Source organism: Bison bison, unplaced genomic scaffold (genome assembly GCF_000754665.1).
Source record: "Bison bison bison isolate TAMUID 2011002044 unplaced genomic scaffold, Bison_UMD1.0 scf7180017864322, whole genome shotgun sequence".
Taxonomy (NCBI): domain Eukaryota; kingdom Metazoa; phylum Chordata; class Mammalia; order Artiodactyla; family Bovidae; genus Bison; species Bison bison.
The window spans coordinates 6,157,207-6,167,855 of record NW_011494894.1 but is presented as its reverse complement, the minus strand read 5'-3'; the positions used below and the strand labels follow the sequence as shown (position 1 = coordinate 6,167,855).

At 41.5% G+C, this 10,649-nt stretch overlaps 1 pseudogene across 1 annotated transcript; it reads left to right on the top strand.

Annotated features, from left to right (window-relative positions):
• LOC104998107 lies at positions 1-852 on the top strand (annotated as a pseudogene). Its single transcript, XR_826411.1, has one exon. The product of XR_826411.1 is annotated as a polyadenylate-binding protein-interacting protein 1 pseudogene (transcript).
• Positions 853-10,649: the final 9,797 nt, after the last annotated feature.

Genomic DNA, 10,649 nt, shown 5'->3' with positions numbered 1-10,649 from the left:
GATGAAGTGACTCGAAAACGATTCCATGCATTTGTACTCTTTCTGGGAGAACTCTATCTTAACCTGGAGATTAAAGGGACAAATGGACAGGTTACAAGGGCAGACATTCTTCAGACCGGTCTTCGGGAGTTGCTGAATGCCCTCTTCTCTAATCCTATGGATGACAACTTAATCTGTGCAGTAAAATTACTGAAGTTGACAGGGTCAGTTTTAGAAGATGCCTGGAAGGAAAAAGGAAAGACTGACATGGAAGAAATTATTCAGAGAATTGAAAATGTTGTCCTAGATGCAAATTGCAGCAGAGATGTAAAACAGATGCTTTTGAAGCTTGTAGAACTCCGGTCAAGTAACTGGGGTAGAGTCCATGCAGCTTCAACATACAGGGAAGCAACACCTGAAAATGATCCTAATTATTTTATGAATAAGCCAACATTTTATACATCTGATGGTGTTCCTTTCACTGCAGCTGATCCAGATTACCAAGAGAAATATCAAGAGTTACTTGAAAGAGAAGACTTTTTTCCAGATTATGAAGAAAATGGAACAGATTTATCAGGGGGTGGTGATCCGTACTTGGATGATATTGATGATGAGATGGACCCAGAGATAGAAGAAGCTTATGAAAAGTTTTGTTTGGAATCAGAGCGTAAGCGAAAACAGTAAAGTTAAATTTCAGCATATCCGTTTTATAAAGCAGTTCAGGTTATGGTGATTTAGCAGAACACAGGAAAGCAAGAAAATGTGTCACACTTATACCAAATTAAGGATGTTGAGTTATGTTACTAATGTATGCAACTTTAATTTTGTTTAACACTCTCTGCCAAAATAAACTTTATTCCCTATAACTTAAAATGTGTATATATATATAATAGTTTATTATGTACAGTTAATTCCACTGTTTTGGCTGCAATAAAATCGATTTTGAAAAAAAAAAAATAATAATTTAGTATTATTTATTTTTGGCTGTGCTGTGTCTTCCTTGCTACATGTGGGCTTTCTCTAGTTGTGGTGAGCAGGGGGATGCTCTTCATTGTGGTGCACGGGCTACTCACTGCTGTAACTTCTCTGGTTGTCGAGCGCACTCTAGAGTGTTCGGGCTTCGGTAGCTGTGGCACATGAAATCTTCCCAGACCAGGAATGAAACCTGTGTTTCCACACTGACAGGCAGATTCTTATCCACTGTATCCACTTATCCACTGTATCCACTTCCCTTTACAGGGAAGTCCCTGTAAAGATTCTTCATAAGCTACTGGGCAGAGAAAAAGTCTAACAAAGTCCCAAACAACTGTTTAATGCTTTATTGTATAAACCTTTCATAATATAATTAATCATTACTGTTAAAATTTGGGCTACTAAAGGAAATATATTTTTGAGTCATGTTTATTGAGGTGTAATTTACATATGGGGCTTCCCAGGCTTCCCATTCTCTGTCATAAAGAATCTGCCTGCAGCACAGGAGATGCGAGTTCGATCCCTGGGTCAGGAATATCCCCTGTAGAAGGAAACGGCTACCCACTCCAGTATTCTTGCCTTCGAAATCCCATGGACAGAGGAACTTGGCAGGCTATATATAATCCATGAGGTTGAAAAGAGTGACTTGGCAACTAAATAACAACAATTTGCATATGACTAAAATCTTCCCTTTTCTGTGTACAGTTTTATGAGTGTTGATAAATGCATAAAGTCATTGAGCAAACACCATAATCAAGATGCAGAATGGTTTCTTCACCTTCCAAAATCCCATTATGTGCCTCTTCATAGTCAGTTTCTCCTATGCTCCTGCCTATAGGTAACCAATGATTTATTTTTATCCCTATAGTTTTTCCTTTCCTAGATTGTAATATAAAAGGAATCATACAGTCTATATCCTTTTTCACTCTGCCTAATAATTTTGAGATTCATTCATGTTATTGTATATATCAGTAGAGCATTTCTTTTTATTGTTGCTGCTGCTAAGTTGCTTCAGTTGTGTCCAACTCTGTGCGACCCCATAGACGGCAGCCCACCAGGCTCCCCCGTCCCTGGGATTCTCCAGGCAAGAACACTGGAGTGGGTTGCCATTTCCTGCTCCAATGCAGGAAAGTGAAAAGTGAAAGTGAAGTCACTCAGTCGTGTCCAACTCTTCACAACCCCATGGACTGCAGCCTTCCAGGCTCCTCCGTCCATGGGATTTTCTAGGCAAGAGTACTGGAGTGGGGTGCCATTGCCTTCTCCGTTTATTATTGAGTAGTCGTCTATTATATGGATGTACCAGTTTGTTTATCTATTCACCACCTGAAGAAATTTAGGTTGTTTTGCAGTTTTTGACAGTTATTAATACAGTAACTGTAGACATTGGCATAAAGGTTTTTGTGTGAACAAAATTTTAACTTCGCTTCAGTAAATACCTAGCAAAGGAATTACTGGGTCATGTGGAATTACTGAACTTCCCAGGTGGTACTAGGGGTAAAGAACTCCCCTGCCACTTTAGGATACATAGGAGACTAGCTTCGATCCCTGGGTCAGAAAGAACCCCTGGAGAAGGGCATGGCAACCCACTCATTTTCTTGCCTGGAGAATCCATGAACAGAAGAGCCTGGCCAACTACAGTCCATAGGGTTGCACGGAGTCAGACACAACTGAAGCCACTTAGCATGCATGCATGATAAGGATATGTTTAACTGTATAAGAAACTGCCCATCTGTTTTCTAAAGTAGACATCCTGTTTTGCATTCCCAGCAGCATATGAGAGTTCTAGACTCATCCTCCCCAGCATTCAGTCTTGTTTTCATTTTAGCTATGCTAATCTGTGTTAAAAATAATATTGATGCTAATCTTTAATGGAATTCCAGGACAGAAAATAAATACAACATAGGAATCCCAGTGAAAAATCATTCTCTATGTTCCCCCTTCTTCCCTTTCGCTTGACTATTCTTGCTCCCTATTAACATTTCTTATAAAGTCTCACCTCCTTGGGAACAGGAAGAGAAATACGGAGTAGACGCAGTAGAGTTGGGAGAATTCGTCGTAGCTGGTTACTTGGCCAGTCCAAAAAAACGTTCCATGTGAGAAAAGCTACTTCGGAAAGAGCCAGAAGACCTGTCTTGCACCATATTTTTATTTATCAAAAGCCCTTAATTTCAAAGGACACACACCCTTGCATGTGGAAAAGAAGACATAAAACCCACCTGGAAGTCCAAAAATTAGTGTCTATATATGCACTCTCTCTCTCGAGCCTGTTGTTGACTTTGGGTATTCTTTTAATTTCTCTAGCTTCTAGATCTCTCCTTTATATTGAATCTGCTCGTCTAGGTTGTGGTTTGGCTCAGTTCCTGGTTTCTGCCCCATTACTTATCCATTGTCTTTCCCGCCTTGAACAACCCTTAATAGCATACTCACTGACTCTGCTGGCTTCAGACCTGCTAGTGTCAGCATTTAGACACTTGTTATTGGCTTCAGACCCAGCCATATCTTCAAGTTTCCACCCAGCCCTTGCCTGAATGCTTGGGACTTGACATTATTGATGACTTGGTTGGAAACACCAGTGTAAATCAAATTTATGGATGCCGTAAAGCCAGAAGTATAGCTAATATGTAGGATGACAGAATTAGGACAAAGAATGTTCCCATAGGTTGGAACAAAGAACTGAAACTAATAAGGTAAACTGTAGCTGAATGAGGTTCTGAACTTAGCTTTAAAACTCAGCTGCACAAGTGTGAGATGGGAAGTCATGTATTAGTTCTGCCATGTATGGAAATGACATAAGGTTTAAACAGACTACTTTCATGTGAGTCATTGGAGTGGTGCAGTAAGTGGGACTGCCGAAAATAACTGAATGTGGGCTGAAGCTTCATTATCAAACAGAGTGAATTGGTCAAAGTGGACATGATCTCACTTTACACCACCTGTCAGACCACACTTGGAATATATAGGGTCAGTTTTGGGTCACACATGCTAAGGCAGATAAAGACAAACTGGAGTGTATCCACTTTCATTTCCCATCAGTCTGGTTTCTGTCTCACCAAGGTACTAATGACATTTTTGTGAGTTAGTGGACACACTTCATGCCTTTTCCTATTTGACCTCGCTGCAGCATTTGACTCATGGACCACTCCTGCCTTCCTCAAGTTGTCTTCTCTTTAGTTTCTTGTCATTTATACCCTTTCCTTTTTTCCCCCTACTTATCTCAATGTGAATTTTTCTCCTCCTTTGATACAAACATGGGTGTTCCTTAAGTTTCCCAGCCCACTTTCCTTCTTTTTTTTTTTTTCACTTTCCTTCTTTAGATTCCCCAAAGGAGATCCTATCCATTGCTGGAGCTTCAATTACCAAATGGATGCCAGTGACTGACTCCCAGATCCCTATTTCTAGCCTTGATATTTTTTGCACTCTTGTTCTATGTTTTTTTTTTTTTTTTTTGTGAGAATGTTTGATCAATAAATGCCAAAAAGTCAACAAAAAGTCTCTAAGGAGGATGATAAAATGCCAGGAGGAGGTAGATCTCTGAAAGTAGGACAAATCTAGTGGAGATTATTTGCAGTCTGGGAGCCTTTTAGATGTTTAACCATTGAAGTATTTGCTTTGCCTGAATTACATTCTGGAAAGAGGTGCTTTCTTACAGGAATTAGGGAAGGGTTAGTAAGTGGAGAGGGAATGTTGGTGAGTCCCACTTCTAGAAATAAGGCAGTGGGCTGACAATGAACGAGTCTTCCTTTTACTTTCTCAAAAGGAGTAAAAAATGGTAGACCTGGAAGCTTACATCTAAGGACTTAACTTTTATGTAACTTTTAGAGTTTTTACTTTTTTATTTCATGTATCTTCCCCACAGTGCTTGAAAGCAACAACTTTACTATAAAAAAATGCTCTTTGCTTCTCTTTGAAGATAACAAGAAAAGGGGAAAGGGACAAAAATGTGCCTTCCTCTGGGCTGGGGAGAGATTTTCAAGAGAAAGGGTGCTAGGCTAAGTGCCTGTGTATGTGCTAAGTCACTGCAGTTGTGTTCAGTTCTTTGCAACCCCATAGACTGAAGCCCACCAGGCTCCTCTGTCCACGGGATTCTCCAGGCAAGAATACTGGAGTGGGTTGCCATGCCCTCCTCCAGGGGATCTTCTGACCCAGGGATCGAATCCACATCTCTGCGTCTCCTGCATTGGCAGGTGGATTCTTTACCACTAGCGCCACCTGGGAAGCTCATTAGGCTATGAGGTAGACAGAGGCTATTGAGGGAGAAAGGAAAAAAGGACAACACAAGGAACTAGCTTATAATTGAGCTGTGAAAAGACTCAACAGAGGAGCTCAAAACCATATTACATAAAAAGAGGTGAATTGGGGGATATTTAGTCTGGAAAAGACATCTCAGTTATTTGGAGATGTTTGAAATCTGTCAGGAGGAAAAGAGGTTAGAATGTTGTATATTTCCCTGATGGAAAAAATTGGACCCATGGGATGGAAATTATAGTTGAGGATGGTGGCAGAGGAGGAGTGGAACATGAGAGTAATATTTTTGCTCTCCAACCATCAGAGTCATCTGAAAACAAAATAATTTCCTTTGGGAGATAGTGGTTTTCCCATCCCTGGAGGATGACCAAAAGCAGGAGGTTTTAAAGGGGAAATGCAAGCACTGTGGATACATTTGCATTCAGTGAACATTTAGGGTGTCTTCCAACCCTAAAGTCTATGCTTCTATGAACATATTGAGTCTCTAGGCATACAGGGAAAACTCCCTTTCTTTTGAAAGTCATTAGTCAAAACATATGGGAAATCACTAAAAATTTCTTCATGGTACATGTTTAAAGTGCCAAAATCAATGTTGTCAGCATAAAAGCCAAAGGAATTCAGAAGAAGAAGGCTTGAAATGATGGCAGGGAGCACAAAGTGAGTCCTGATGTGGTCCTGTGTGTCGGACAGACAAGAAAAGAAAGGACATTCTTGGTGGGGTGGCATGCTACCAGATAGATGTAAGCCCCTAAACCTTTTATTCAACCTTCATGAAAAATTTAAAAGAAACCCATGGGTCACTACGTACAACAATATTCTAGCAAGACAGCTGGAAGGGCAAAATCTGATACAAGTGTTCTTAAAATGTTATATCCTGAGGATCATCCTTTTCCAGGGAAAAGGAGAGGGATTAGGAATATTTACAAATCAGCTATCATAGAGTTATGAAGAATACAGAATATTAACCAGGTGGGATAAATTTTCAAGTAAAATTTATCTTTACTTGTTTTGTGGTTGGTTTTAAAATGTGTTTATTTTCCTTTTGAGGAGGACTGTAACATTTTCTGAAGACTACCATTATTTTCTATAGAAAATAAATTTACTGACATGTTTGTTGGAGAGAATGGTGCTTGTTTATATGAAGCTAAATACTGCTTGGCACGGGTTAAATTTTCTCACTCTCCTGGCATAATTAACATGTTTATCACGACCAATGACCTTGTTATAATTAAGCAGTATATAAAGTATATATTGCTAAGATGGGAAGGAATCTCTTTTAGACATTTCTTCTTACAAGGCTTATAAATTAAAAAACAAACAAACAAACAACTTTTAGGGCCTTCCCTGGTGGTCAAACTCTGCCTGCCAACGCAGGGGACATGGGTTTGATTCCTGCTCTGAGATGATCCCACATCCCCTGGGGCAACTAAGCCCAGGAGCCATAACTGCTGAGCCCACAAGCCAAAATTACTGAAGCCCAGGTGCCTAGAGCCCATGCTGCACAAGAAGAGAAGCCATCACAATGAGAAGCCCGTGCACTGCAATGAAGAGTAGCCCCCACTCCCTGCAACCAGAGAGAGCCCACACGCAGCCACGAAGACCCAGCACAGCCAAAAATAAGTAAATCTTAAAAAAAAAAAAAACAAAACTTTTAAATAAGAGACTCATTTTCCAAACGAATGCAAAAGCCAAAATTCTTTGATAGGTCAAAGTTATAGTTGGGGATGATGGTGTTTTGTTCATCTAGTAGAGAATGGGGCTAAAGCAGGGCACAGACATTGGGGAAGAATGTGAGAGGGGCCAGCGCTGGCTGTGTAAGTGTTTATAGACAGTGTCCTATGGAGACAAGACCATGGTTTTAGAATCAAACAGGAGTCATGTGAATGCTGCTGAGGTAGGTTGATTGCATTGATGCCCCAGCTAATGGCTCCCCTGAACTCAGGCACAATGCGGTGTGTGACTGCAGCAATTCCATCCCTGAATCTCACCCCGCCTTGTGACTGGCTTTGGTCAGTGGAACACGGCAGAAGTGATGTTGCACCGGTTCTGAGCTTTTTGCCTCTTCTCTCTCTCTCCTTTTCTCCTCCTGGCTTCTGCATCAGGAATGAGCCCGCACCAGTCTGCTGAAAGACGGGAGACCACACGGAGCGGAGCCCAGCCGCCCAGCAAGGGACAGGCCACACCAGTGGACAGCCAGCCACCTCCCACACCTGTTGGGGAAGTCAGACAGGATGACATGAGCTGTCTCCCTGGTGCTTGACCCGTAGCCTTCTGAGCAGTAATAAATGCTTCCTATTTTAACCACTGACTTTGGAGTGATTTCAGTTTTGTAGTGATTGCTAAATGATACTCCTGGGTCAACTAGTTACTAGCTGTGTCACCTTCAGAAGTTGCTTCGCTTCTTTGGGCCTCATTTTACTCAATGTGGACAACAGCCTTTCAAGGTGGGGGCTGTTGTTGCCATTTTACAAACAAATTCTTTTAAAGGTTAAGTGGTTAGCCCCAGTTCAGACAATGAGTTGACACCCATACAATTTTCTCATAAAGGAACTCAGAGCAAAGTTCCCAGTCTATAGGTAAACTTGGTGAAGAATTCTGAATCGAGACCTGAAAGGTGGAAAGGCTCATTAATGTTAACAGTATTTCCTTAAACTGAGTAATTGAAAATGTCAGTGGGGAAAAGATAACCCACAAACTGAATGTAATGCTGGCAGGGACTGATTGTTTTATCACTCTATTCCCAGGGTCTGGCAGAGTCTGTGGTATGTTAGTAGACATTGATAAGTATTTTGTGAAAAAAAAAAAAACTCCATGAATGAATCTGGACGTTACATGAAAAACATAATTTATCCAAAACTCTGGATAAAAATTTAAAGTTCAAAACTTGAAGCCTCTAACAGACAGAAATGAAGATACCTTCATTTTCCCCTCACAACATCCCTCTCAAACCAGTGTACAGAAAGAACTGTCCCCCACGTGACTCAGGCAGCAGCACAGAACAGGGTTGGGGAGGGAGCAGGGTGTTGAAGCCCTTAGCTTCAAAATCACCTCAGTGTCTTGTAGACATTTTCCAAAACATAAGCCCCACCTGGTTCCTACCCCAATAATTCCACTTGGAATTGCTAATACAAAGCAAACCCTTCCCGATACATATACATACCCCTCTGTATAGGGACCAGACGGGTAGGGCAGGAAAGGATCTTGATAAAAAATTTCTTCAGAGTATCTGGAGGCAGCTGGATTTTTTTAGAGTTTCATTTGTTTATGTTTTAACTAAGAGGTCCAACTGCTGTTACAAGTTACCACAAATTTAGTGGTCAAAAACAACACACATTTAATATCTTACAGTTGTGGAGGTTAGAACTATAACACAGGTCTCACTGAGCTAGTATCAGTGAGCAGGCAGGTCTGCATTCCTTTCTTGAGGCTCTATGGGAAAATCCATCTCTTTGCCTTTTCCAGTTTCTTGAGGTCGACTCATTCCTTAGATTGTTCCCCTCTCCCATCAAGTAAGTCGTGATTAAATCAATAGAGCCCACTGATTTCCTTCCTTTGTCACAGCTCTGACTGTAACTCCTTCTGATCACAGCTCCCTCTAATGGTTCTGGCTGCTGGATTTTGGATTTTAGTTCATGAAGAAGTCAAAAAGGCAAGACACAAAGGGCAAACTTAATAGGTTCAACAATCAGACCTGCCCTTTCTTGAGCAGAGTCCTCAGTTGTCACTTCTTCTGCCAGAACCCTTCTTCCTCTTCTCACAGAACCACCATTTGCATCTCAGCTTCCCCAACTGGACTGAATTTCCTAAAATCAGGGACCACATCTTCCCTGCTCCCTATCCAACCTCAAAAGGAGGGCTTTCTAGAAGGAAGATGCTGCCCATTAATTCTCAAGCATTTGCTCATGCATCACAGACTCGGGTACCATTCAGGGGTAAATTTCTTGACCTTTTTGCATTGTTAACCTCTTAAGGACCTCAGGAAAACCCAGTGGAGGCTGCTGTCCCCAAAACTAGGAGGTGGCTCATAGTAGCTTGATTTGGAGGCAATTTGGCTCTGACTTGGCCTCCCAGAGGGATGAGTATACAAAAACCCATGACCAAGTCTCATCACTAAAACAGAACTATCTATGTAGACTGAGGGTGGGTAAACTTCCCAGAGTCACAGATTCTTAATACATGCTAAGGGATCACTGACTATTATCTTCACTTGTTTCTTCATCTGTGATTGGGGATATTTATTCAACATTTCTTGAGCACTTGCTATCTTCAGGCACCTATGCTCTGCTAAGCATACAAAGATTAAAGGCAGGATCCCTGCCCCAAGGCACAGGTCAGGTGGACGACTGCAGCAGAGGGAGAGGATGACTAGAAGTAGACAAGTACATTTGGCTGGGAGAGTTCAGCAAAGCATTGTTGGGGGTACGAGCTGGGTGGGGAAACTGGCCTGACTTGTCCTCTCACAGGAACAATGGGAATTGGCTAGATGGGGAAGGGAGGGACAGATATTCTTGACAATGGATATGGCAAAGGATGAGAGATGCTCAAGCTGGGGTGGCTCCAGGCTTGTGAGGAGAGAAGAGCTGTTAGTTGACTCCTCCCGAGACCTCCATCACTTCCATCCTGGACACACCGGATAGACAGACAATCTAAGAAAAAGACATACAAAAGTGGTTTCATGATCCCCCTCACCTCCAATTCCAATCTGATTATTGACCCAAAGTAGAAATTCTGGAGGAGCCACCAGAAGTTTGCTATGGAAGGAGGAGATGGAGGAGGGAAGCTTATGCCACACCAAGTGTCCCCATCACTGCCGGACACGATTTCTCCAACATGCCTCCTCTCTTGCCTGAAGCTGTTGGTGTAAAGTTAAAGCTGAGATCATAGAAAAGTCTTCTGCCAAGTGAAGAAGCAAACACCCATTCTGAGCTCTCCCTGGCTGTGTCCACCCTGAGAATTTGAGTTTTGTGATATGAGATCATGTCCACTGTATATACTTCTGTGTCTTCTACACCCACTAGAGCACCTACATAAAACAGATGCACAATCATTGTTTTTCAGATGAATGAATTTATGGATGAATAAGCAACTGTGGATACTAGTGAGTAAATATTGCTTTGTTTATAATTACAGAAAGAATGGATATATTGCTCAGCGTTGTCCACTGAAAACAAATTTGTTTGAACAGCAATTCAATTACATCAAGAGTAATTGCCTATTATTGTATTATAGACCTAATCCGATTCCCACAGAAATTAGCATATGCATTTTAAAAGCATGATTACAACTGCCATTAAGTGACTTCCCTGTGGATTCCTTCCTGATGGCAGAAAAGTAAAATTCTGTACTACACTGACTCACTTTTCCATCTCTGAGGAGTTCCTCCCAGCTCAAGTATGACATTTGCTTAAAAGATGAAAACAGCCCTATTCCAAATAAATATGACGTCTGGACAC